The sequence below is a fragment of the Ovis aries genome, chromosome 13, assembly GCF_016772045.2.
Source record: "Ovis aries strain OAR_USU_Benz2616 breed Rambouillet chromosome 13, ARS-UI_Ramb_v3.0, whole genome shotgun sequence".
NCBI classification, from domain to species: domain Eukaryota; kingdom Metazoa; phylum Chordata; class Mammalia; order Artiodactyla; family Bovidae; genus Ovis; species Ovis aries.
In genome coordinates this window covers 44,062,766-44,087,918 of record NC_056066.1, presented here as the reverse complement: position 1 = coordinate 44,087,918, position 25,153 = coordinate 44,062,766, and the positions used below count along the sequence as shown (strand labels likewise).

Below are 25,153 nucleotides of genomic sequence, written 5' to 3'. Positions count from 1 at the left end.
CTGTGGATAAGTATAAACACTCATAAGGTCACATCATCCGTCCCAGGCCAACTGCTCCATCCCTGTGATTATGGCCACTGAAGTGCTTGGGAGCTGTCCTGGGGATACCCAGCTGTCTTGCGTGTGCTAAGGCACTCAGTCGTGTCTGACTCTTTTGCAACCCATGGACTTTAGCCACCAGCCTCCTCTTTCCATGGGATTTTCCAGGCAAGAATACTGGTAGTGGGTTGCCATTTCCTCCTCCAGGGGATCTTCCCGACCCAGGGATTGAAACTGTGTCTCCTGCATTACAGGCAGATTCTTTACCACTGAGTCACCTGGGAAGCCAGAGAATACAAAAATAAAATACATCCCAGGTCTCAAGGAATTAGCTGGTAGAACCAGTCAGGTGAGGCCAATGATGCCCCTTTAAGGAACATAGGGAGAAATAATGGCAAACTCTTTTTTGTTTTTCTAAATTTATTTGTCTGTGTCAGGTCTTAGTTGCAGCCTGCAGGATCTGTAGTTGTGGCATGCGAACTTTTAGTTGCAGCAAATGGGACTCAAACCCAGGCTTTCTGCACTGGGAGCTCAGAGTCTTAGCCACTGGGCCACCAAGGAAGTCCCAATAATCGCGAATTCTGAGAGAACACTTAGAGTTTCACCCTCTAGTCTCCTTGAGGCCTGTTTCCTGCTAGAAATTTGTTTTGTTTCTGGCCTCTGGGGCCCAGATAACACTCCCTGGATCTTTCATGTCTTCCTGGGGAGAGTAAATCGGGAGATTCTGTGTGTTTATTAATACACACATTTGTTTCCTCAGTGAGGAGGGCGAGCTCTCCATGGAACAGAAAGTTGTTTGCAAATCCCAGAATGAGTTGGAATCCTCTATGCCCCATTACTGCTTTGGGAACAATCTAGATGTTACGGCAAATGAATGATTTCATAGACTTCTGAAGTAGAGAGTGCCAGGTGTGTCTGCTACAGAACACAGTGAGTGCGGCCCAGAGATTCTCTGGTTAATTTGATGGTTCTAGGGACCAATAGTGTTAGAGTGTGTCCCAGGAGTGTCTGTAGCCTGAGTGAGCATGTTGGATTGGACTCACTGATCCTACAGCTCAGGTGATGGCCAAAAGATGTCCTTTGGGTAAAGTCAAAACTCTCCCCTGTCTAACGATAGAATTCTCTCTCTGCTCCCAGTCTGCCTAAAGCCAATTTTCTTTCCAAAAATACCCCCTGGATCTTCCTGCATCTGATCTGAGGAGTAATAGCAGCTGAAAACCCATGTGAAAGTCATGGCCCCTCAAAGCAAAGCATCTTTGCCCTCAGGGACACCGCAAAGAGCTGTGGTTCCAGACAGAGCCCCAGGTTCTGCTGTCCTCTTCCCTGATCTGCATTCTTTCCTCTGCGACTTATTTTTCACTTTCTGTTTGACTTGGCTTAGTTGTATTTCTCCCCCGATAGACCAGCAAGAGTGAAAGTTCCCTGTGCTCACATGCACAGAGTGCAAAGCCAGTGTTGTCAGCACTCACTTGACGTCAAGGTTGACTTTTAAATTTGCCAGAGGCTTTCTTCAGAGACAGGGCTAGGCCAGTATGTCCCCCTATAGAGAGTTGGTTGTGGGTGCTGGAATTCAAAGCCCACAAACTGAATTTTAAACTTTTTGGACAACACACAGATGGGCGTAGGGACCTCAGACCTTGATATCAAACAATAGATGTTTGTTTTTTAAAGTCAGTACATTTTCAGGTGTCATTCACATCTTTTTTTTTTTTAAGTTTTTTACTGAATTTGTTATAATTTTGCTTCTGGTTTATGTTTCGGTTTTTTGGCCTTGAGGCATAGGAGCAAGGCATGGCCTTGAGGCAGCCCTAGCTCCCCAACCTAGGATTGAACGGGCACCCCCTTCATTAAAAAAAGAAGTCTTGACCATTGGACTTCCAGGGAAGTCCTTACATCTTCTTTCTATCATCTTTTCCATTTTTTTCTTTTCTTTTCTTTTTTTTTTTTTAAAGCCCACTGCTCTTAGAAAACACAGTTAAAAACTATTTGTTTCTTGGTTGCTTGCCTGCTCATCAGACATTTAGTTACCTTGAATGCTGAGTTGCTCTGTGTCTATTTTTCACAGATTTTTGTTTCATTTGAAAGCCTGTCTTTGGTTTGTTTACCCTTTTAATTTGGAGTCCCTGGGCATCTCAATGAGCTCCAGAACCCATAGATCATCTAATAATGTCTCTCCTAGTTCCTACTCCCTGACACAGAGTGACTTTTGAAACACTTCCATTTTCCCTTTCTAGTTAATGTACTCCAGCCTACATTTTTTCCCCCCTCATTTTTTTACAGTCCATCATGGAGTATTTGTTTACCAAATGTTACTTTTCTTGGATCGAGTCTATTTTTGAGGAGTGCAAAGCAAACAATGCTTTGAAGCTGTCAGGCTTCATTTTATTTATGGATGAATAACACAAATAACTTGAAAATGACCTAGCCTGTTTTTCTCAGATTTAGATAGAAAAACTGCTTCCGGGCAATGCTGATGCCAAACAGTTCATGCCAAGTGTCCCGTTTTGGTGCCAATTGGTTTTTGCAGCCAAGTTGTAAACCTTCAGTAAACACGGTTTATAATGAAAGTGCAGACACAACCTGGGCCATGGCACAAGTGGAACTGATGTAAATTTACTCTGAGAATAAAATTCTAACAGGAACAGAATGGGGGAGAAGCTGGCTCTTGAGTGTTCCCACCATAATGTGGAAAATACACAAACCATGATATTTGATGACTGAAATCCCATTAGGCTCATCTAGGCATTTATGAAATCCCTTTGTCGTCACTGCTGAGTGGTTCCTCACTCCAAGTGACTGCTACCCAGGGGCTTTTTCAGAGCCCCATCACCATTTAACATCTGATGCTGGGGGGAAGAATGGGGGGAAGGGGACCTTGAAAATTTCAAGATACAGGTGGCTGTGTGCACACTGCATCAATCACAATCTATGGGTAAAAAGATCAAGCGTTTTCTTTTAAAATCAGTTCAGTGATACTCGTTCAGGTCAATCCTGGGGACCCCGAGTTGCTGCTTGTAGCACTGGTGCTGAGGGCTGTCGTGTGACTGCACCCACGGGGACCTGGGGTCCCAGGTGGCCCTCAGGGGGAGAAAAAAAAGAGGCTTAGGCCCCGGGGGCAGTGCCTTGCAGTCCTGAGGAGGCTCTTTTCTTTGAGAAGGGAGAGAGTGGTCTCCTTTTCATGAAGCAGGAGTTAGTCCAGGCTTCTGGGGACTTGAGAAAGCCATTTGCTTTGAGACCCCTTAACTGCCAGAAAGAGAAAGTTCCAGAACCCAGGCCCAGGGCACAGAATTCATGGTGCAGGACCCAGGATCTAGGACCGGGGTCAGACACTTAGGAGCCAGGCCCTGAACCTGTGGCCCAGGACAAGGACTGAGGGCCCAAGGCTTGCTCCACAAGTGCAGGCTGACCTGCACGGCTTCATGAGTGGTTGCTTCCTTCGGACAGCTCTGACTTAATCAGGGCAGAAGGGACCAGACGCTTCCAGACTCTGGGAGGAGGAGAGTGGCTTGAGTTGTGGCTAAGGCGGCCAGCACTATGCTGTCTTAGATCAGGGTCCCAAGGCCCCACACCATCCCTCAGGGCCACCACGTCGAGACATAGACTGTGACCCACAGAAGTATGAATGAGGTCACACTTTCCATGACACAGACGTGGATCAGCATTCAGGGACTAGAGTCGTCCCTGCAGGTGCACGTCCTGACAGCCAGCAGGCCACCTTCCCAGCCGCAGGCTAACTCAACCTGCTTTGACGTCGTCACTCACCTGCCCTCTACTCAGCGGCTGTCTATGTGCCGTCTATGGCCACCCTTCCTATGTGTCCATCCTAGGCGTGGCTTTTCTGGACCGTGGTTCGTCACCAACTGACCCCGCTCCTGTCCTGTTTTTCTCGAGGTCTGCACCCTGACACAGCTCATCAAAGCTACACATGCAGTGGTAACAACGGTGATGGCTTAGCAAGTGTCCAGCCTGTTTTCTGGCTTTAGGGTGAGGTGGAAAAGACCACAAACATCTTTATTTGGGAGGCTGAGGGTTTCATGTCATTGCTGACAGGCAGTGAGTAAATATCCTCTGTGGTTTGTGTCTTCCCTGGGACTCCCTTCTTCTTGTCATCCTCAGACCCACACACCTGTCTGTCATCTCTTATTCATGGAACACCGGCTGTGTCCCAGCTCTCTGTGTGTTGACCCATTGCATCCTGACCCCATCCTGTGAAGTGGAGCTGCTATTACCTAACTTCACAGGTGAGGGACCAGAGTTCACCTGTGAGGGATCCGAATTCATAGGTAAGGGACCAAGGTTCACAGATGAAGGGCCAGTGTTCATAAGTTAGGGACCAAGGTTCACAGATGAGGGACCAGGGTTCCTGCTGAGGGACCAGGGTCCATAAGTGAGGGACCAGGGGTTCATAGGTTAGGGACCAGGGTTCACAGGTGAGGGACCAGGGCTCTCAGGTTGAGGAACCAGGGCTCACAGATGAGGGACTAGGGTTTACAGATAAGGGACCAGGGTTCCCAGGTGAGAGAACAGGGTTTATAGGTGAAGGACCAGGATTCACAGGTTAGGGACCAAGGTTCACAGATGAGGGACCAAGACTCACAGGTGAGGGACGAGGGTTCCGAGGCGAGGGACCAGGGTTCGTAGGTTAGGGACCAAGGTTCACAGATGAAGGACCAAGGTTCATAGTTTAGGGACCAAAGTTCACAAGTGAGGGACCGAGGCTTACAGGTGAGGGACAAGGGTTCCCAGGTGAGGGACCAGGGTTCATAGGTTAGGGACCAAGGTTCACAGATGAGGGACCAGAGTTCACAGATGAGGGACCAGCATTCACAGATGAGGGACCAGGGCTCAGAGATGAGGGACCAGGGTTCACAGATGAGGGACCAGGGTTCACAGATGTGGGACCAGGGTTCCCACTGAGGGACCAGGGTTCATAAGTGAGGGACCAGGGTTTATAGGTTAGGGACCACGGCTCACAGTTGAGGGACCAGGGTTCACACATGAGGGACCAGGGTTCACACATGAGGGACCAGGGTTCACACATGAGGGACCAGGGTTCCTATTGAAGTACTGGGGTTCATAAGTGAGGGATCACGGTTCATAGATGAGGGACCAGAGTTTACAGGTGAGGGACCAGGGCTCACAGATGTGGAACCAGGGCTCACAGATGAGGGACCAGGGGCTCAACAGTCACCCCCCCGCCCCCAACGATGGTGGCGCTGCAGAGAGCGATGCCCAGAAGGCCAGGCTGCAGTACTCTGGATGCTTGTGTCTCTTCATTTCTCTAGATGATTCTGGTCACGGGGGATGACAGGCCAGTTTACAGTTTACCATTACTCCTCACCCCCTTGGAGTTCAGCCTGAGGTCTGCAGTCTCCTGCCCTCTGTGGGCTGTACGTGGGTTTCTCTAGGCTGGGGTATCACAAGGGGCCTGACAGGAATGAAATCCTCTGCCCCACTCTCCTGACTCCCCCTTGGCCTCATGTCTGGGTCCCTGCCTTGGTCCTGGGTCCCGCTGCTTCTGCCCATCACCCCAGTTTCCTACTTGCCTGGTCCCGCTGCCCCCTCCAGCATCTGGAGAGCAGCTGGAGCCCACGCTGGGGCCTCAGCTTCCTCCCAGGCTGCACCCACTCCGTCTGCTCCTAGAGAGCAGTGTGTCCCCAGCTTCCCCTTTGCACACGCTGTCACAGGTCACCTCTCACTGCATCTTAGGAAGCCAGGTCTGCAGCTCCCAGCAGATCTGTGGGGAAAGTTATCTTCATAACTTGTTTCTTTTCCCTGAAAAGGCAGGTTTGCTATCCTGGACTTTGGCTTGATTCACTCAGCTGTCACTTAACTGGAGGACATTCTCTCCTGTGAAACTTAACCTGAGGCCTGTCCAGCTGCAGCGACTCTCCTGGTGCAAGTCAGAGTCCAGCCCAGGGCCTGCAGGAAGACCTCAGTGCACCCATGTAGGGATGGGGTCCATCACTGTTTAAAGGAAAATAGAAGTCAGATAAACTAAAGTAAAAAATACAAAGCACAATAAAATACAATACCATAAAAACGTAAAATAAAATTAAAAAGTAAAATACAGTAAAAATGCAAAGGAAAAGAAAATATGCAAGATAAAATAAAGTAAAGTATAGTATAATCAAGTAAAATAAAACATTATGAAGTAGCAAAGAACTGACCTATTGAGCCTGGCCAACCCTGGCTTAACCAGTTTCACAGAACTACTGTGAAATCATACTGGCTGACCTTGATCCTGGGGCCCCAGTGACAGAGGGAGCTGACTCTCTGGAGAGTCTGTAAGGAACAGACCCCTTCATCACAGCCAGACTTGCATTCCTATTGTGTGTCAAAGGCTTGGGGTTTACACATCCTAGTGATAGATTCTGGAAGATGCAGCCTGGGACCCAATTACATTGGGACTCTGCCCGACTCTGGATGAGACCATTGCTGGTCAGGGGCCCAGATTCCCTGTCTGCAAAAGGAGGGAAGCTGGAAGGTGACTTTACCATGTCTCTGCCTCTGGGGTCTGTGGAGTTTATTGGGAAAGTATCTTAAATGTGTGAGCCCTGATATGGTCCAGAACGCAGCGGGTGTCATTGTGTTAAGAAAGGGCTTTGTCAAACCTCTGCCCCTCACCAAAGTTAGGGTCTCTGTCACCATCCTCTGTCATCTCTACAAAAACACACAATCCCATATTTAAAATATGAAAGTTAAAAATAGTGACGCACACTTCCGCTCTCGTGCTGGTCTTCCCTCTTACTAAAAGACCAGACTCTCTGCTGCCTGAGTGGAAATTAGGAGGTGTGCTCGAGAAGGGTAGTTGTCAAGTCAGGACGAGTCCCCAGAAGCACAGATGACAGACACATTGGCTCCTCCACGAAGGAGATTGTGTTGCCCATGGTTTCAACCAGGAGTGATTTCTGTCTCCCTATGGTTTCTCCCAGGACAGTTCTGCTCCCGGATCCCAGGCCAGCAGGCGTTTGGGAGAGCTTTGATGCGCTCATCCAGTAACAAGTCCACATCAAACGGAGCCCTTACTTGATGGCAGCTGCTCAGACTGTTTCACATGCCCTTTGCTGAGAGCCTTGGAGTTTGAAGTCTCCAGGGCTAATTTAAAAGCAAGTTGATGTGGAAAGATGTTGGAACGTTCTCTGAAAACAGTAGTGGATGTTAATCTCTAATAAAACAAAACGTTACCATTCATCTGGAAAGATTTTATACATCAAATGCAGGGTCAAAAGAAAAAAGAAAAGACAATTTGATTAACTGATGCTTTCTATGTTAATATTGACTTTGAAAGAGTTCACAGAGATAAAAAGGCTGAGGGCTAACTTGAAAGCTTAGATGCTAAAGATAGATGCAACAATACATTTACAAGGAGGAGGCGCATAATGAACATGTTTGTAGAAACAGAATGAATGAGTGCCAGTGAATGTTAAATACCGGCAGGAAAAAAGAGTTTTAAAGAGAAAAAAAAATAAATTCATGGCCCCATTTCAACTTTATGTAAACTTGCTGCACTGACCTGAACCTGGGCTGGACTGAATGCAATCGACAGCTGCCTCTCTGTCTTTGGTTCTTGGACCTGCCCTTGCCACCCCCTTCTCCATGCGCCATCTGAGATCCAGGGAACACCAGCCACACAGGTGGATGTTGCTCCATAGCATGGTATTTTGAACCACAACATCAAACCTTCCTCTTGTAGCCCCAGAAGCTGGCATTCATGGAGCATTCCGACACATAAAAACCAGGAGATAGTGACCCAGACCTAGCTGGGCATCTCAGTTCCACAAAGTCCCGAGACATCTAGAGCCATCCCTGAGGTGTAGCCCTCATCCGCAAGGCCCCAAAAGGCAGGTGGAGTGCCTGTCATCCCATCCATGTCCAAGTAACAGGATAAAGAGAGATTCAAAGAGAAAGCAGAAAGGACATTTCCTGGAAGCTGTCACATGACACTTTTGATTTAGTTTCAAAATAGAGGATCTATTCTGGGCAGTCATTTGTGAAAGACAAAATCCAGGGTTTCTGTTTCTACGGAACAACAGGAAAAAGAAATTAAGGGACACCATCAGTCTCTATAGAGGAGAGAACAATTGATATAGACAAGGTGCTAGGCTGATGGACAAAAATAATGAAAAATATAATGGAAAAAATAATGGAAGAGAATTTGTTTGTGTCTGTGTACAAGATTCTGGGAAGAACAGAATGCCATGAGCAGGCCCAGGACCTATGAAGCTGACTGTTGGAAGAAGCTTTTTGAGTCATAGAGGGAAAGTTATTAGACCTTAAGAGGCCCATGGGTCCTGAAATAAATTGTCCAGAAAAATATGAGTGCAAGAGGAAACTTTTCAGAGTTGCCACTTGGTCTTAGAATTGTAAGAATTTTGGACTCATCTCTCTTGACACCTAGCAAAAAACTCTAAAAACATTCCAATCACACATTCAATCATGCCCTGGCAGATGTTTGAGCTACAAATACACTGACAGTTCCTGGCTACCAGCTCATGGAAGAGTCTTCTCCTCGCCTTATTAACAGACCTCACTAGTTAAAAAAAAAAAAGATCTCAACCTGTTCTTTAGAAAGTAGCTAAACTTTTGTTTACAGTTATTGCCATAACAACTGATGTTAAAGTTAACCATTTGGTTGATTTCTCTTAGATATCCCCAGGTAAAGAGAAAATGAATGTGTCTAGACTTAATGCAGTGGTCATGTATGGATGTGAGAGCTGGACTATGAAGAAAGCTGAGCGCCAAAGAATTGATGCTTTTGAACTGGTGTTGGACAAGACTCTTGAGAGTCCCTTGGACTGCAAGGAGATCCAACCAGTCCATTCTGAAGGAGATCAGCCCTGGGATTTCTTTGGACGGAATGATGCTAAAGCTGAAACTCCAGTACTTTGGTCACCTCATGTGAAGAGCTGACTCATTGGAAAAGACTCTGATGCTGGGAGGGATTGGGGGCAGGAGGAGAAGGGGACGACAGAGGATGAGATGGCTGGATGGCATCACTGACTCGATGGATGTGAGTCTGAGTGAACTCCGGGAGTTGGTGATGGACAGGGAGGCCTGGCGTGCTGCGATTCATGGGGTCGCAAAGAATCGGACACGACTGAGCGACTGAACTGAACTGAAGCAATTTAACTATGCAATTTTTATGCAAAGTTCCCTGCATGTTTATTTCCTTCCAATAAGGGTAAGAAAATTTACATGAAAATATGTGGGCAGTCCGTGTTCTAAGTGGCTGAGGACCAGGATGTGGGCTGCAGGGAGCAGCTATATGTCATCTTCATGTTCCTGTTATATATGGTAACTTGGAAATTTTCTTCCTTCATTCTCTTCTACTTTTATTGTATATTCCAGTCAAAACAACAACGAAATAATGATGAAAACGCTCCAGCGTTTCAAATATTAGATACAGACAGGAGAGTATCGATCAGATTTGGAATTTTATCTTCCAAATCTAAAGAAGTTATGTAATCTATTAAAAGTAGGGAAGAATAGCTTTGAGTAAAATTTCTTTCATTTAATTGAAAAGGATGCATTTATAAACCTTAATGTTCTTGTTTACACAGATTTCTACCACCTTTGTAGAAACCTAAACCTTTTTAAAAAGTCCCCAAATCAATAAGATTTCCTTTTCACATCACTAAGAATGAGTGTTTAAATCAAATGTACTGATCTACAAGGTGAACTAGGTTAAGGACTAGATCTGAAAGGCTAAGACAGCCCCTCCTCAAGCCAACATTAACAAATACATTTTAGCATCTGTGTACCAGGAGGGTGGCAGAGATCAATTAGAAAAAAAGGAGGCAAAATGCCTGTCTGTATGGTGCTTACCATGGAGAAGACACTACTCAGCGGCTGAAGTTCAGGAATTTTTTTTGAAAGAATTCGTTGGCTTCTTTATGGAATACAGAGTGGAGAGAGGTAGAGAGTTTGGCCATGAAGGGAAAGAAAGACCCTGACCATCATGAAGGAGGAGAGACAGGGTGGGCAGGGTGGGGTCACCCTGCAGAGACTCCCTGAGTGGGACCCTCACCCTTCCTCTTCTGACTCTGGGTCCTTGGGGAGGGACAGAGATGTTCTCCATCTCAGGTTGCTCATCTGTAAAGTCAGGATGTTACCCAAGGTGCCTGTTCTTGGTTGGCTGTGAAGGATAAATCAGGTAACAGATATAAAGTGCTTGCACGGTGCATGGCTTCTGGCAAGGGTCCGTGTTACAAGTCTGAGTGTAATGTCTTGTTGTCTGCCTGTAACGTCTTCCACACTGAGTGTTGACTACGCAGGGCTTTCATTCCACAGTATCCTGAATGAGGAAGGCAACTCAGGAAATAAACATGCAGGGAACTTTGCATAAAAATTGCATGAAATTGTGCTCTAAGTAAAAAAAAAAAAAAAAACAACATTAGAAAAACATCTTAAATGCTGAAAGGCCCTTTGGCAGTTAAGGAGTGGTTGGTTCTGCACATTTAACCTGCATTTGGACTCTCTGTAAAACAAATTGGTTTATCATTTCTTCATCTGGTGCTGGTTACTTTAGTCATTGCTGGTGCTGTTGCTCAGAGTATAAAATTAAACATCTTTTTTGCAGAAAAAGTTTCTTGCTGATTTTTCTCTCAAATAATACTGGGTGAATTTTAAAACACACAAAGTGCTATCTCTTTTTAAGGCATTAGGAGGGGGAGCTTCTGAACAAATGAACCAAACACACAATAAAAGAACCTTTTCTTTCTCTTTTTCCTTAAAAAAAAAAAAATATTGCCAGCACACCATCTACACATGAACCCCACCAGGCTGGTGGGGTATCTTTCTGATTAGATGACCGACTCCTATTTTTGGATTCCCCCTTTGCTGGATCCATTTTTATTTCTTAAAAGAGAAAAAGTGCTAGCTGCCTGCCAGGCCTTAGTATTCCGGTTTGAACAGAGACATCTGAAATCTAGGCCAGGCGGGAAGGGCTTCTTTCATCCCCGCGGTCGCTCACCATGGGGAGCGCTCGGTGTCACGTCTGCAGCTCCCCCTGAAGCCAGCTCTGCCCCGAGCCCCCAGCCCCCACGGGGCTGCGACATCTCATTAGCTGTGCAGGCGTCTCTGAACTGCCCTGAATGTGGTCCGGAACGAGCTTGCCTGCCCCAGCTTTTGAATTCTGACAGGAAGCGAAAGGTGAGGCTTTCACAAATCCTGGAGGGCAAGGGATGGGGTCTGGCAAGATCAAGAAATCCAGGTGGGGAAGAGAGACAAGTGAGTCAGATGGGGGAAGGCAAAGCTTCCCGCTTCTCCTTTTACAGACTTTGAAAGTGACTTTCTGCGCTTATATTTTGGGAACTTGGAAACAAAAGGGAGAGAACAAACTTTTACAAATGGAAGGAATGAAAATGCAGCTTTCCCATGAAACCCAGCTTTCTCATGAACTCCCCACCATCCGACTGACTGTAACGTGTCCCACTTGCACCCCAGCAGGGAGTGAAGTTGTTTACTAGAAAATACCTAGGAAAGGGCACACAGGGCAGGGGGCCTTCACTTCTGGTATGTCGAAGCGTTTCAGGATTTTACAAAAATTCTTCTCCAGGCCCTTGTGGCATCTACCTGCTGTTGTCCCAAAGCCAATGCCCATTTTTAGGCATTTGTTAGGGCAGCACCCTGTGGCCAGGTCCCCAGATCTGCCCTGGTTACCTACGACTGAAGAACAAATCACCTCCACACCTAATGGTTCAGATCAGGAACAGGAACTTATTTGGGGAGGTGACCCTGGAGAGACCACTGTTAAGATGGTGCACCAACATGGCTGGCTGGAGCGCGGTGTTGGCTGGGAGCTTGGCTAGACTGAGGGCTCAGGGCTTTGCTTAGCTTTCTGGGGGGCCTCAGGGGTTTCTTGGAGAAAAAGATAGTTCATCAGGGCATGGACAGAGAACCTGCAGTGTCCCCTCTACTATATTCCATCAGGCAGTTGCAGAGCCCACGTTCAAGGGCAGTGGACAGCCCCCTAAGTCTTGACGGAAGCAGAGGTAGAGACTGGGGGCTCTGTTTAAAACCAACGTCATCTTAGAAAAATGCACACACTTTAAAATTTTTATTTTCTAAGTGTGAGAACCTGACACGCTCAAGATGAAGGAAATTGTTAAATGTTTTAAAATAAAAGTGACTTAAGTCATACTAGTCCTTTCAAAGAAAGGAGTATGGATCAAAAACTTGAAAATTAAATCAACTAAACCATCTATTAGCCCCTGTATTTCTGATTCTGAGACAGTGGTTCACTTTATAGATAATATAAATTTAAAAGATTTCATCCCAGTTAAGGGCCAACTCCATGACTTTGTTGCCTCATATTTAAAGTAAAATTCCAGTAGATCTTCCAACATGAACTTGGACACCTTGACAGTAAGTAACTCACTTTCCTCCCAAGGTTTCCTGTCTTGTCACTTAACCCACTGAGCTTAAATTGTAAAATTTTAAAGTGTACAACCAATAATTTATAAATAACTATAGCTTTAAAGAAATTTATATACTCGCAAAATGAGTGTGCCCTCCAGGTTCAAATACCCAAGGCATAGATTTTCAGAGGGTCTGGTAGAATGACATTACATTTAATTTTAAATTTGCATGTAATTTGCTGTTTCATTTGCAACCATCTATTCTCTGGCAATGGCCTTTTTCTCTGTAGTCCTTAATACTCTGATGTACTGCTCCATAAAGACGCCAGTGGGTCTCTTCACCTTTCTACCAGGGGTCCTTTAGTAGTTTTAGAAGCGTGTTTTATTTCTGACATTATGAATGCAGAAATGGAGACAAATGCATCTCAGTCGCCTGTTCAAGGACACGTAGAGAAAAGCCCTCCTCCCTGCCTCCTTCCAACCAGAGCTGCCTCACCGCACTCTGCTTTTAAAAAGCATTGGTGCCTGAATTGGGACAGACCAAACGATGACCCTGTAATACGTGAAACATATTTTCCCAGAGGTACAGTGTCAGATTTCCCCTAAGTTAAAGATATTTCAGACAGTTAATACTGCTTTCTTCATTTTTCATGTCCAAATCACGTGGCTTCATCTTCCCTTAGAAATTCAGTAGTTTTTAGAAACTTTTAGAAACTTCACAGAAATAAAGAGCAGGGTGAACACTTAGTCAGTAGTATTGCACTGAAGCCTAGAATTGCTCAAATCAACGTCACTTTAATATTACAATAGCATTTGTACCACTTCTTTAACTGTTAGTCGTAACTATCTTTATGAATTTTTTTTCCTCAGAAATCCACTTCAGATGCCATTTTCTTTTACAACTTTCTTTCTTTTTTTTTTTTTTTTTCATTTTCCTTGTCCAAAAGTTATCAGTGATGTTTTTCAACATGGTGGCACTCTTTCTCCTTTGACATCACCATCAAACAGATATTTAAGTAAGGGCTACAGTACATAGTTTTCATGACACATCCTTTAAAAGAGTACTCATGTACAAAAGCAATGGGTATACAATTTTTAAAAAGCCCTGGAAATATGAAAACTTGGTTTGCAGAAGGAAAGTGTTTTTATGGAATTTTAATTGCTTATTGAATATACTTAATAGGAAAAACCATGAAGAAGATTGTAAGAGTGAGTGGTTCTGTTTGTCTCCCTCGAAACCATGAAAATAAACAAGGGTGAGAACATTTAACAAACTGTCACACGATAGTCAAGCGGGAACTCTGTTGAGCCCAGGAGGTTCCCAGGTGAGGAAGCTCGGTTCTCAGGGCTGCATTTCAGGAGTTGGACAGAGGTCCCCGACGGAGAGAAACATATACTCCTCTCAGAGATCCTGCAAGAACAAGAGGAGGGAGTCATCACCACCTCCCGTCAAAGTAATCAGAAGTGTGGGTGATGATGCATTACATCAAATTCCCTTTCTGTGCAGACCACCTCCTACTGCAGTTCACAACATGAAGAACTACAGGAGTCTTAGGGGTGCTCTGGCTTACTGTGACTCTGGAGTTTAGAAAGCAGAGGTCAGAGAGAGGACGACCCCTCACAGTCTGCTGGTCAGTGGCCTTGGGGACAGCGTCACCAGGAGCGTGACGGTGACAACCTCTCTCCTGCCTCTGGGAAAAATCAGACCCACCCCATCCCCTGGAAATATATGCTCATCTTCCCCAAAAGTAAACATGATGCTCTATTAACATGAGGCTGGAGGGAAATGGCAATTCACTCCATTGTCTTTGCCTGGAAAATCCCATGGGCAGAGGAGCCTGGTGGGTTACAGCCCATGGGTCACAAAGAGTTGGACACAGCTTAGTGACTAGACGACAAGCCAGTACTGCTCAAATTCAAAGACCACACCATTTTATTGCCATACATACCCTCTGCTGAGACAGATTAAGAAAACACACACTGAGGCACGTTTTTGTGTGGAGCTGATCTCTACATGTTTAGTTAATAGACTGCTTCTGCAAAAGATTTGTGGTGTGTAATTAAGCCATAGGGAAGAAACCAAAACAGCGAGACAACTTGACTATAATCATTTATGAAATCATAGTCCTTTTCAACTTCGGGGGCTATCTTTGGGAAGTTGTTGATATTTTACTTGTAAGAAAAAAACACATATAATGCAGAGTAAAATGTAAATAAGTTGAGAACAGAGAGCTTGTCTATGATGCTATTTCCTAAGCCAATGATGCCAGAACTAAAAATCTCACTGCCATCTAAATCTGATGAGCAAAGCTGCTGATCTTTGTCTTAATTAAAAAACCACAAATAACAATAGCAGTCCAAATTCTTGAACCCAAAACAATTAGCAGGTTCATTGTTACTGGCAGCACTTATCTTTTTTTTTAATCAAAGTGAAAGACTGAAGTCGCTCAGTCGTGTCCTACTCTTTGCGACCCGGTGGACTGCAGCCCACCAGGCTCCTCCGTCCATGGGATTCTCCAGGCAAGAATACCAGAGTGGGTTGCCATTTCCTTCTCCAGGGGATTTTCCCAACCCAGGGATCGAACCCAGGTCTCCCGCATTGCAGACAGACGTTAAGATGTTAGATATTTAGATGCTCAGGGATGTTTACGGAATTATACTTTTAGGTATCTTAGGTCTTAAAGAAACTTGAAAGGAGATTTTAGAAATATTTGTTTGGCCGTGCTGAGTCTTCACTGCTACACGAGGGTTTTCTCTAGTTACGGGGACTGGGGACTACTCTCTAGTTGCGATGTGAGGGCTTCTCATCGCAGTGGCTTCTCTCGTAGTGGAGCGTGGGCCCTAGGGTACGAGGGCTTCAGTCATTGCTCCAGAGCGTGGTCTTAGCAGCTGTGGCACGTTGACTCAGTTGCCCAGTGAAAGTTATGTGGGATCTTCCCAGAGCAGGGATCAAATCCATATCTTCTGCACTGGCAGGCGGATTCTTAACCACTGGACCACCAGGGAAGCCCAGAAAATTTGATTTTCTTAATTTTTGCACCAAATGCTAAGCATCTAACTTACGTGTTGTGTGAAGAAGAGAAAGGTTGTGTTTGAAGGCAACACATTGTTCTCAGGTCTTGTTCATCTGGTACAGGACGCCCCAAAAGTGGACACGTACTCTGCCTCCCATAATGATGCTGGGTTTTGGAGACTATACTGGCACTTGAAATGGTGACTGGAAACCAAAGAAAACTAATGATGAACTCTCTTTCTCATACTTTTATGTCCACTTCTATCTCCTCTGTATCATTAATACACACACACACACACAGAGACACAAGCAACAAATAGCGCCTGGAGGGTTGATGTCCCCAGGGAAGGAGAGAGGAGCAATGTTAAGATGTGGGGTTTTCCTGCAGATGGAGGGAGGTCCCTGCGCTGCTCTGACCAGATGTGGGCCCGGGCTCTGCTATTGGGTGTGTGTGCAGTGAACCTATGTGACCTCTAAAAGGAACACGGATAGGTGTTTGCTTCCCAAGTGGCACAGTGGTAAAGAATCTGCCTACCAATGCAGGAGACTCAGGAGATTCAGGTTCAATCCCTGGGTCAGGAAGATCCCAGGAGAAGGGCATGGCAACCCACTCCAGTATTCTTGCCTGGAAAATCCCATGGACAGAGGAGCCTGGTGGGCTCCAGTCCATAGGGCTGCAAAGAGTTAGACAAGACTGAGTGACTCATCCATGACATTCCTCTCCTTAGAGAAGTGACTTGCATTTTCCTAAAGCAGAGCAGACCTAGAGCAGAAGCCTTAGGTTGTGGGCCCCTGCCCAGGCATGGACACTCCTATCCTGATCCCCCCACCCTGCCCCTGCCTTGTCAGAGACCTTCCAGATTCACGTGGGGATCATCTTCCAGATGCTACCCTGTGAACCCGAGGTCATCTGGAATTCCACAGAATCCCATCCCTGGGCTGAAAGGTTCAGAACCCCCTTTTATATCACTAAGGATTACAGATGGCATTTGGTTAGCTTGCATCTGGTTTCCATTTCTTAAACGCTAACTCTAGCTTTATCATTGTAGATTTCATTTTCATTTGACAATGGGTTTAACTTTTCTTAATAATGTTCTGCTACAGATTTAAACTCCTTTTAAGAAGACATCTCTGGCTTCTGTGACTAAGCAAATCTTGCCTCTGGAGAGAGAACTAAAAAGAAATCAAAACATACAACTGACATTTCTTTTTTTTTTTTTAAATACTGTTTTCATTTCTGTCCTTAAATTAAACACTAGCTCCTGAACATTGAGATAAAAATAGCTGTGGTTACCTAAAATTATTTCTAGGAGATTCTCAGTCTTTTTCTTCCACCTCAAGGAAAAGATCTAAGAATATCTCCTGCTCCAGACAAGGCTCAGAAACAGATAAAAAATGCACAGCCTGCCTGCTCTCCCCCAGCTCCCCGCCCCACACCCTGAGTTTCTGCCCTCCTCCACACCTATACATCCATTTTCCTGCGGGACTTTACTGAGGATTGGTCAAAATAGAAGACAAATCATGGAAAGTGAAAGTGAAAAAGTCGTTCAGTTGTGTCCGACTCTTTGTGACCCCATGGACAATACAGTCCATGGAATTCTCCAGGCCAGAATACTAGAGTGGGTAGTCTTTCCCTTCTCCAGGGGATTTTCCCAACCCAGGGATCGAACCTAGGTCTCCTGCATTGCAGACAGATTCTTTACCAGCTGAGCCAAAAGGGAAGCCCATGAGATTTTATTTTGCTTCCTGGAGTGGAAGTTATTTGCTGTAGCTGACACATCCAGAGTTGATTGCTACTCTTTAGTGACATGACCTTGCTTACAAGGGGGGCATCCTGATGGGAATTCTCTCTGTGTGGTTCAAAGGAGGCTGGCTGGGATCCCCCCCACCGACCCCACACCTGAGAGACTTCTGCCTTCTGATGTCTTTCTGATTGAGTTAAACTTTTGAGGGCGCATCTAGGACTCACCATGGCATACCTCAACACTTACTAACAACAGACATGGTTATGATTGGTCATCTGTCTTACTTCTTAGAAGTTTGAATCAATGGTTTTAAAAAGCATGTATGGAACACTGATCCGTTTCTTTACCCACCACAGATGCATCAAGGACACCTAAGGGTGACTGTTGTTGTTTAATCTCTAAATCATGTTCAAATCTTTGCAGTGCCATGGACTATAGCCTGCCAGGCTCCTCATTCCATGGAACTATCCAGGCAAGAATACTGGAGTGGATTGCTGTTCCCTCCTCCAGGGGATCTTCCTGATTCTGGGATCAGCTTGCATTTTCTGCATTGCAGGCAGATTCTTTACTGCAGAGCCTCTAGGGAAGCTCAATAAAAGATGAACACATATCTACTTTAATCCCTACAGTGGCACTGAGAGGTATTTGATATGACTGTCCCTGTTAGAAAATCAAGACATGGAGTTTAGGAAGCTTGGCCGGGAGCCAGGCACCAAGGCCTGGGAAGTAGCCATGCTGATTGATCCCAGAGCTACAGCTTCCCTGCCACGCTGGCCTCTCAAACAAAGACTATTCCAGAGATTCGGAACCTGTGCTTTTTGGGTGCTCAGATTTTACAGAAAAATCTGATCACTCTTGCATACATTTTATAGAAGATCAGTTAAATTGGGAGAAACGTAGTGATCGACCACTCTGTGGCTGTTGATGAATGTTGTTTACTTCTTTAAGTGGGTTATTAATTTTTTAATACAACAGTTCTCTGGGAACCATAAGTGGATATATGAATGATAAATGTGAGAAAGATTCTAAGTCTCCCCTGGAGACTGAGGTGGGCATTGCCAGGACATGGCAGGACTGAAAACTGTGGATTCAAGTTTCCTCGATTTGAACCCGTGCCCTGATGTTGGTCTCCTACACAATTCAAGTCTCATTTCTCTTGTCTCTCAATCACGTCTGACTCTTCATCTATGAGAGGAAGCTGCACTGGGAACAGGACGCATATGCTGTGGTCAGAGGGTCCAGGAAGGACCGGGCTCCTGCAAGCACTCTGAGATGAAGATTTTGGGGGTGAGTGCACTCTCAAGATCACAGATGGGAGGCAGTGAGGAGCAGGACTGGGCTGCCAGAAAAGCTGGACTCTAATACCTTCCAGTCCTTGGTAGTAACCCTGGGAGGAGCTGGGGGCTGAGGCCTTGCAGGATCTCATGAGTTGAAGCTGGGTGCCAGGCCTTTGCATCCCCTTTGGAACAGTCGTCAGATCCAGCTCTCCCCAGGCAAAGACAGGAACCTTGGGTGAGATGAGTCCTGGGGGTCAGAGCCATTCTGGCTCAACTGCCCGTGCTCCTGAAGGACAGGGGGGACAAGTATGTCCATCCAGAGGGGCCACCTGGCCCACACCACACACCCATCCCATAGGAGCTACCCAAGTGGCATTAGTATCTTATTGTCAGTCACCACTGTCACCATCACTTCAGGAACAGTGGCAGCAGGCAAGCTCCCAGCCAGAGCCATCTCAGCTCATGGAAGTGGGAAACAGAGACATCTCACCTTAGAACTAGACATGACCTAAAACACCACCGTCATCGCTGACACAGGAGGAGAAATTTGGAGGAAATGAAATTCCCGCTGAACCTAGGAAGCGTTTTCAGCTGCTTATTTGATACTCTGATGTGTAGCTTAATGCAAGCGATTGGGTTGAAATGGCACATTTTCTCTGAATATCACCACCTGAGCTGTGGATTTGGGAACAATTTTGGAAATGATTGAATTCTCATGTTTGGAAATAGGAGTTGCACAAAATTGTCACAAGTTAAGTATTTTCATCAGGACATAGTAAACTCTAGACAGACTTCAGACTCATATCTGTTTCTGAATTAACATCTGACCAGTATTGAGGAGATAAAAATGAATGAATAATAGAGGAAAATACAATAATGAGATCATGATGATGGACTCTTCAAAGAGTTCCATCCTGCAAAGCACCTGTTGTTTGTGATGATGCTGTGTTTTGATACCTTAAGCAGAGGCCCCTCTGTCCATGGGATTCCCCAGGCAAGAATGCTGTAGAGGGTTGCCTTTTCCTTCATCATGGGATCTTCACAACCAAGGATCGAACCCAGGTCTCTCTCATGCAGGTGGATTCTTCACCACTGAGCCACCAGGGAAGCCCATTAATACTTATGTAACTATTAATAAAACCTTGTAGTTCACAATTGTCATTCAACCTGTTCAACAGCGAAAGGATGTCAAACTCAGGTATGTGGTCCAAATGATTTCAGAACATATAGGAGATGAATAAGAATGTCTAGGATGAGAAGACATGACTGGTGCTGATCATGTCCCCACAGAAAACAACCTTGAAACATGAAAGCCTCTACATTTTCTGACTTCAGTTGGTATGACCAGTCAGTCAGGATCAACCTGGATTTTCAAAGTTGCAGAGGACAATGTACAAAAGTAATGCTGATGAGTTGGTGTGTTTTGACTGGTTTGACCATGGTCTTAAGGCTCCAAATTTAACTCGTCTTAGAAGACATTGTGTTCCATCAACAGCTCAAAGTTCTGATCTAAGAGAAGGGTGGAGTGAAGCAGTCACAAAAATAATGAGAGTCTGAAGATTCTGCCTTTGGCAGCAAACGGAGGAAGCCATTTCAGAAAACAATACAGACATCAGATGAGCTCTTCAGCTCCCAGCAGAGGCCTGGGCAAGGGCACTGGTGCTGATCCTGCCCTGGCCTGTGTTCCTTGCTGAACTTCCACAGGTATGTGAAGCCCCGACTGGTGGGACCAGCTGGCCTATGTGGTTTAAGAGGTCACTGGTGGCAGCTGGTGACCAGGAATTTCCAGCCACAGGTTCTTGTGACCAGACCTCAGAATTCTGCTCCCTATGTGTCAGAAATGCTGCTTTACCCACTTGAAACCAAGTGGGCTGTGTATCAATAGGAGCAGATTTTTTTTTTCCTCATTGTTTTAATTGAGTGCTAAGTGATTTGATACAACTTCAGTACCTACTCCAGTCTTAAATCTTTGAGCTATTCAAAGACAAAATTAGTCACTTTGCTTTTTCTTTCTCTTTTTCCTCATCATTTTGAGAGATCAAACCCAATTGAAAGTAGTGTTCATCTTTCTGGCCCATTATTTACCAATTTCGTTAACCTTCATGGTCTCCTTGATGTTCACGGTCATCTTCAGCTTTTGGAAAGCCAAATTGCTGATGCCTAGGACTGTAAGACTGTAAGGGATGCAGAGGGGAAGACCAAGGATGAAGGACATGCTGATTGGGGCATCTCTGAGCCAGAAGTCCCACACAGTGGGAAGTGTGTGCTCTTTGCAAAGATCCTCATTGTTCTGAAGACAGAAGAGGCAAGTTCAAGGTGTGTTCAGTGCGTGGAGAGTCAGTAGAAATGACGAAAGTTCTCTACTATAGGATTAAGTATGAGTGCTTTACCTGTGTGGTCCATCCGTGATTTTATTTCCTCACTCCTATTTCTCAACAGTGAAAACAACAAAAACAACTGCTGGCCATTCTTCACAGACTAGCCCACATCTCAGTTCTTACAGGGTTTACATGCGGGCTGTTGGGGCCCTCAGTGTTTGGAGGTAAAGCTCTTACTTTATACATGTATACACATTAAGTATCAACTGTATACATAAATCTATACTAAGCATGACTGGTTACACACATTTATTAAATACCAACTGTATATCTGCATAAATACTAAGCACCGGCTGTGTGTGTGTGTGTGTGTGTGTGTGTGTGTGTGTGTGTGTGTGTGTGTATGGACCAACTGTATACACTCCATCCTGTGTTCTCTTCAGAGGCTGATTAGAAATGTGCTTCCTCTTTGATGTGTTTCTTTCATCTGCCTTCTCACTTGGCCCCAGCGACGTGCCTGGAATGTTGCATCTTTCTTTCATTTTTCATGTTGGAACTGCAAGGGTGTGTGTTGGCACATATTGCAGCGAATAAATTAACTGAAAAAAAAAATAGCACTTCAAAAATGTTCATGGCCTGCTTTACGTTAGCAGATTTCAACAGCGCTGCTCATGGAACATACAAGGTCCTTTAATCTTGGTGGCTGAAGTCCATCTGACGTTATTTTTGACAATGAAACCAAAAAGAAAGTCATGGCAGTGTTCCAGATCGTGTATTCCATAACATATCCCTTGGAAATACTGAATGTGTTCAATCAGATGATGGCAGGGTGTCCCTTCCATTCTGGAGATGCCGGCTTCAATTTCTACTTCAGTCCTTTAGACAATGTATGACCCAAGCCTGAACTACAGGGGGATGACAGTCAACACATCAAATAACTGTGATCCAGTATTATTTTATGTCTGTTGGCTCTAAGGGAGAGTTTCTATATTTATTTAAGCTACTGATGATTATCAGCAAGTGATGATGAGGATGAATGTTTCAAAAATGTTGGGATTTCCCTCCTGTCAGTGAGACCTATAGAGCAGGAGGCAGATATGGTCAGGGGCTGAGGGGTGGGTGATGGGTGGGCGGACAGAGGTTTCTCCAGGACTGAGACTTGATCACTGATGCTGAGTGCAACGCCAGCTCCTGGCAGATGGAGGACTGACTCCTAGACTGACTCTTAGCTGGTTTCCTTACTGTTTCCAGTTCATCCCCCACTGCCTGTGCTCAGGCCACGCTTCTCCCTCCACCTGCAGCATCCTTGGTCCATCCCCAGCATCCAGACGTTTGGTCTGAAATTAGCTTCCAAACTTTGTGATGCTTGTTGGCAGTTTTATAAGCTAGGAAAAAAAAAACACCGGGCTGTCCTTAACTTGCCATTTTGTGCCCTACCTCAGCTAGGGTTAAAAGGCTCTAGTGAATTTTATGTCTTGCATTATTTCTTTAAGGTGACTAGATCATATTTTCAGCATTTTCTAATGACCAACTGAACGGGACACATTTATGTGTGCACATCTTGCCTCTGGACTTATTTAATATGACTTTGATCCCAAGATGGTTTTACTATCATCCATCTAGGATTCCACATCTTCTGTCATCTGTTCAGCTGTGAAAGAAGAATACAAACAGTAAATTGAAGATTAAAAAAAAATCTGGTCAATAAATATTCGATAACTGATGATGGCTATGACTTTGAAAGTTTTAAGTTTGTGATGGAAGAATATGGCTGCTCTCGATTTTAGCGCTATTTCCCCTGGGTAATCACAAGAGGGCATTATCAGTGTTTTAATGACAGTGATTTTTTTGGGGGGGGGGCTACACTTTAAACACAAACAGTCCCTTTCGACCCTCTGGGATCTGCCACACCAAGCTTCTGTTCCCTCATGTGCTCATGAGCCCCCACAGCGCCTCCCACAGGGTGACAGTAAAAGTGCGCTGGTCACATCAAACCCCCGGCTTCTCCTGCGTTACGCAGATTTCATGCCAGGCCTCATTTCAGTAAATGACTGTTTTTGCTCTTGGTGGAATATATTACAAATTGCAGATAAGGACACACAAAAGCACTGCACCTCCCCAGATGAATATTTGTTGAAAATGAAAGTGTAGTTACTCAGTCGTGTCTGATTCTTTGCAACCCTGTGGACTGTAACCCACCAGTCTCCTCTGTTCATGGGATTCTTCAGGCAAGAATACAGGAGTGGATTGCCATTCCCTTCTCCAGGGATCTTCCTGACCTAGGGATTGAACCTGGGTCTTCTGCATTGACAGGTGGATTCTTTAGTGTCTGAGCCACCAGGGAAGCCCATGAATATTTGTTATCTAGAAGTAAAATAAAAAGTCAGTGAGGAAGCCATCCTGGAGAAATTGGGCCTGGCTGTGAATCAGGGACCCACCACCCATGTTGCCCTCAAGGGGAAGCTAGGGGTAGGTCTAATTAGGCTGTAATCCAGTCATCAGAGGCTGCTTTGTCTTAGAAAAATTAATGCAAGTAAACTAATTTGAACCAGTCTGAAATAACTGATCAAAGAAAATCAAAATGATCCCTTCGCTAGATGCCTTTTCATCCTAGAATATAGAGGGCCATTAAGTTACAATGGAAAAGATAAACCTTTTTATTTTTTTAACCTAATTTAAATTTTCCTTTTTTTTTCTTTTTAAGAAAGACTAGACAACATGTTCAGTATTTGTCACCAGTTTCAGGTGTAGCTTTGCTCAATTGTGAATCACAGACTATGTGATATTGGCAGAGAAGGGGTTGTAAATAGGTAGTGATGTTAAGGTTAACCAGTCTTCCCAAATGACTAAATGTCTCTTTCAAATGAGACCTTTATTATGCACCTGCTGATTTTATACAGTTTGGAAATGTGGTTTACTTAAAACTCAAGTTATACTAAGAAAAAGAGAGAGAAATGAGAGATAAGGAAACCCCTTCCTCTGGGCACAGTGTGAGTCACAAGGCCTTGCTTCGAGCTGCCCAGGAGCGCCGAGTCCCAGGGACTACATCTGCAGAGAGTCCTGGAACTTTCACTCTTGGTGGCTTATTGCGTAATAGATCATGAAGGGAAATTTCCAAAAGTTCAGTACCAGCATGTTCTATTTCAGTGAAAGGAAGAAAGCTCTGTCTTAAAAGTTTCATTTACTTTCTTCTTTATGAAAAGCAATGCAAAACAAAACAGAAATAAAACAAAGCCAAACCCATGGAGAGAACTGTCTGATATACGGGAGCAAAACCTGGAGTCTTAATCACTCCTTCAGTAAATAAGAAAAAAAAAGAAAGAAAATCCATGGAAACAAAATACTAGTAAAGCAATCAACATAATTATGCCTCTTGCAGTTGCAGACACGTATGATGTCTGTGGCTTTCTCAAACACAGGGAAATCTTATTCTGCTAAAAAAAATTTCCAGTTGCTAGAGTTCTAAGAAATCAAATAGCATTGACTAAAAATGTTCTGTATGACTCACAGATATACAAAACAAACTTGTGCTTACTAAAGAGAAGAGGGAAGGGGACTGGGCAAGTTAAGAGTATGGAATTAACAGGTACAAAGGACCGTGTATAAAATAGGTAAGCAATAAGGACTGACTGTACAGCACAGGGAATTATAGACATTATCTTGTAATCACCTATGCTGCTGCTGCTGCTGCTAAGTCGCGTCAGTCGTGTCCGACTCTGTGAGATCCCATAGATGGCAGCCACCAGGCTCCTCCATCCCTGGGATTCTCCAGGCAAGAACACTGCAGTGGATTGCCATTTCCTTCTCCGTAATCAGTACTGCTGTGGCGGCTGCTTGTCCAATGGCTGCTGTAGCGCCTACGAGTACTGTGTCTCCTGCTGCCTGAAGCCCAACAAGCAACTCCTCCTGGAGCGCTTCCTCAACTGGGCAGCTGTGGTATTCCAGAACCTTTTCAAAGATTACTTTGAATTGTGTTTCGGTAAATGCAGAACCTCATCCCAGGTCAGAAGCCATGATGCCTCTGGTGGAGAGGTGGGCCGGTGAGAATCAATGTCTGGAAGAAAACTTGAAAATCCGCACTGGGGGCCCTTTGGTGGGGTGATAATGGAGAATAGATTTAAATGGAACTTTGGGGGATTGATTGTACAGTCATCTCTTGGTATCTGAGGATATTTGGTTCCAGGACTCCAAATTCCTAAATGCTCATATAAAATGGCATGTTTGCATATTACCTCCCTCCATCCTCCTGTATGCTTTAAAGTGTTTCTAGATTACTTATAATAACTAATACAGTGTAAAGGCCATGTTTTGCTCTTTGGAAAAAAAAAGTCACCTATAAGGGAGTATAATCTTCAAAAATGCTGTATAGCTGAAGTTAACATAATGTTATAAGTCAACT

General features: G+C 44.8%; 2 long non-coding RNA genes across 4 annotated transcripts in view; both read left to right on the top strand.

Moving 5' to 3' along the window:
- LOC106991526 (uncharacterized) overlaps positions 1-25,153 on the top strand; it is a 156,105-nt gene that overhangs the window by 74,183 nt on the left and 56,769 nt on the right. The gene's annotated exons all lie outside the window — the stretch shown is intronic.
- On the top strand, positions 1,044-10,626 carry LOC121816170 (uncharacterized). The gene is made up of 2 exons (XR_009595942.1): positions 1,044-4,280; positions 6,975-10,626. It is a non-coding gene; the product is annotated as an uncharacterized LOC121816170 (long non-coding RNA).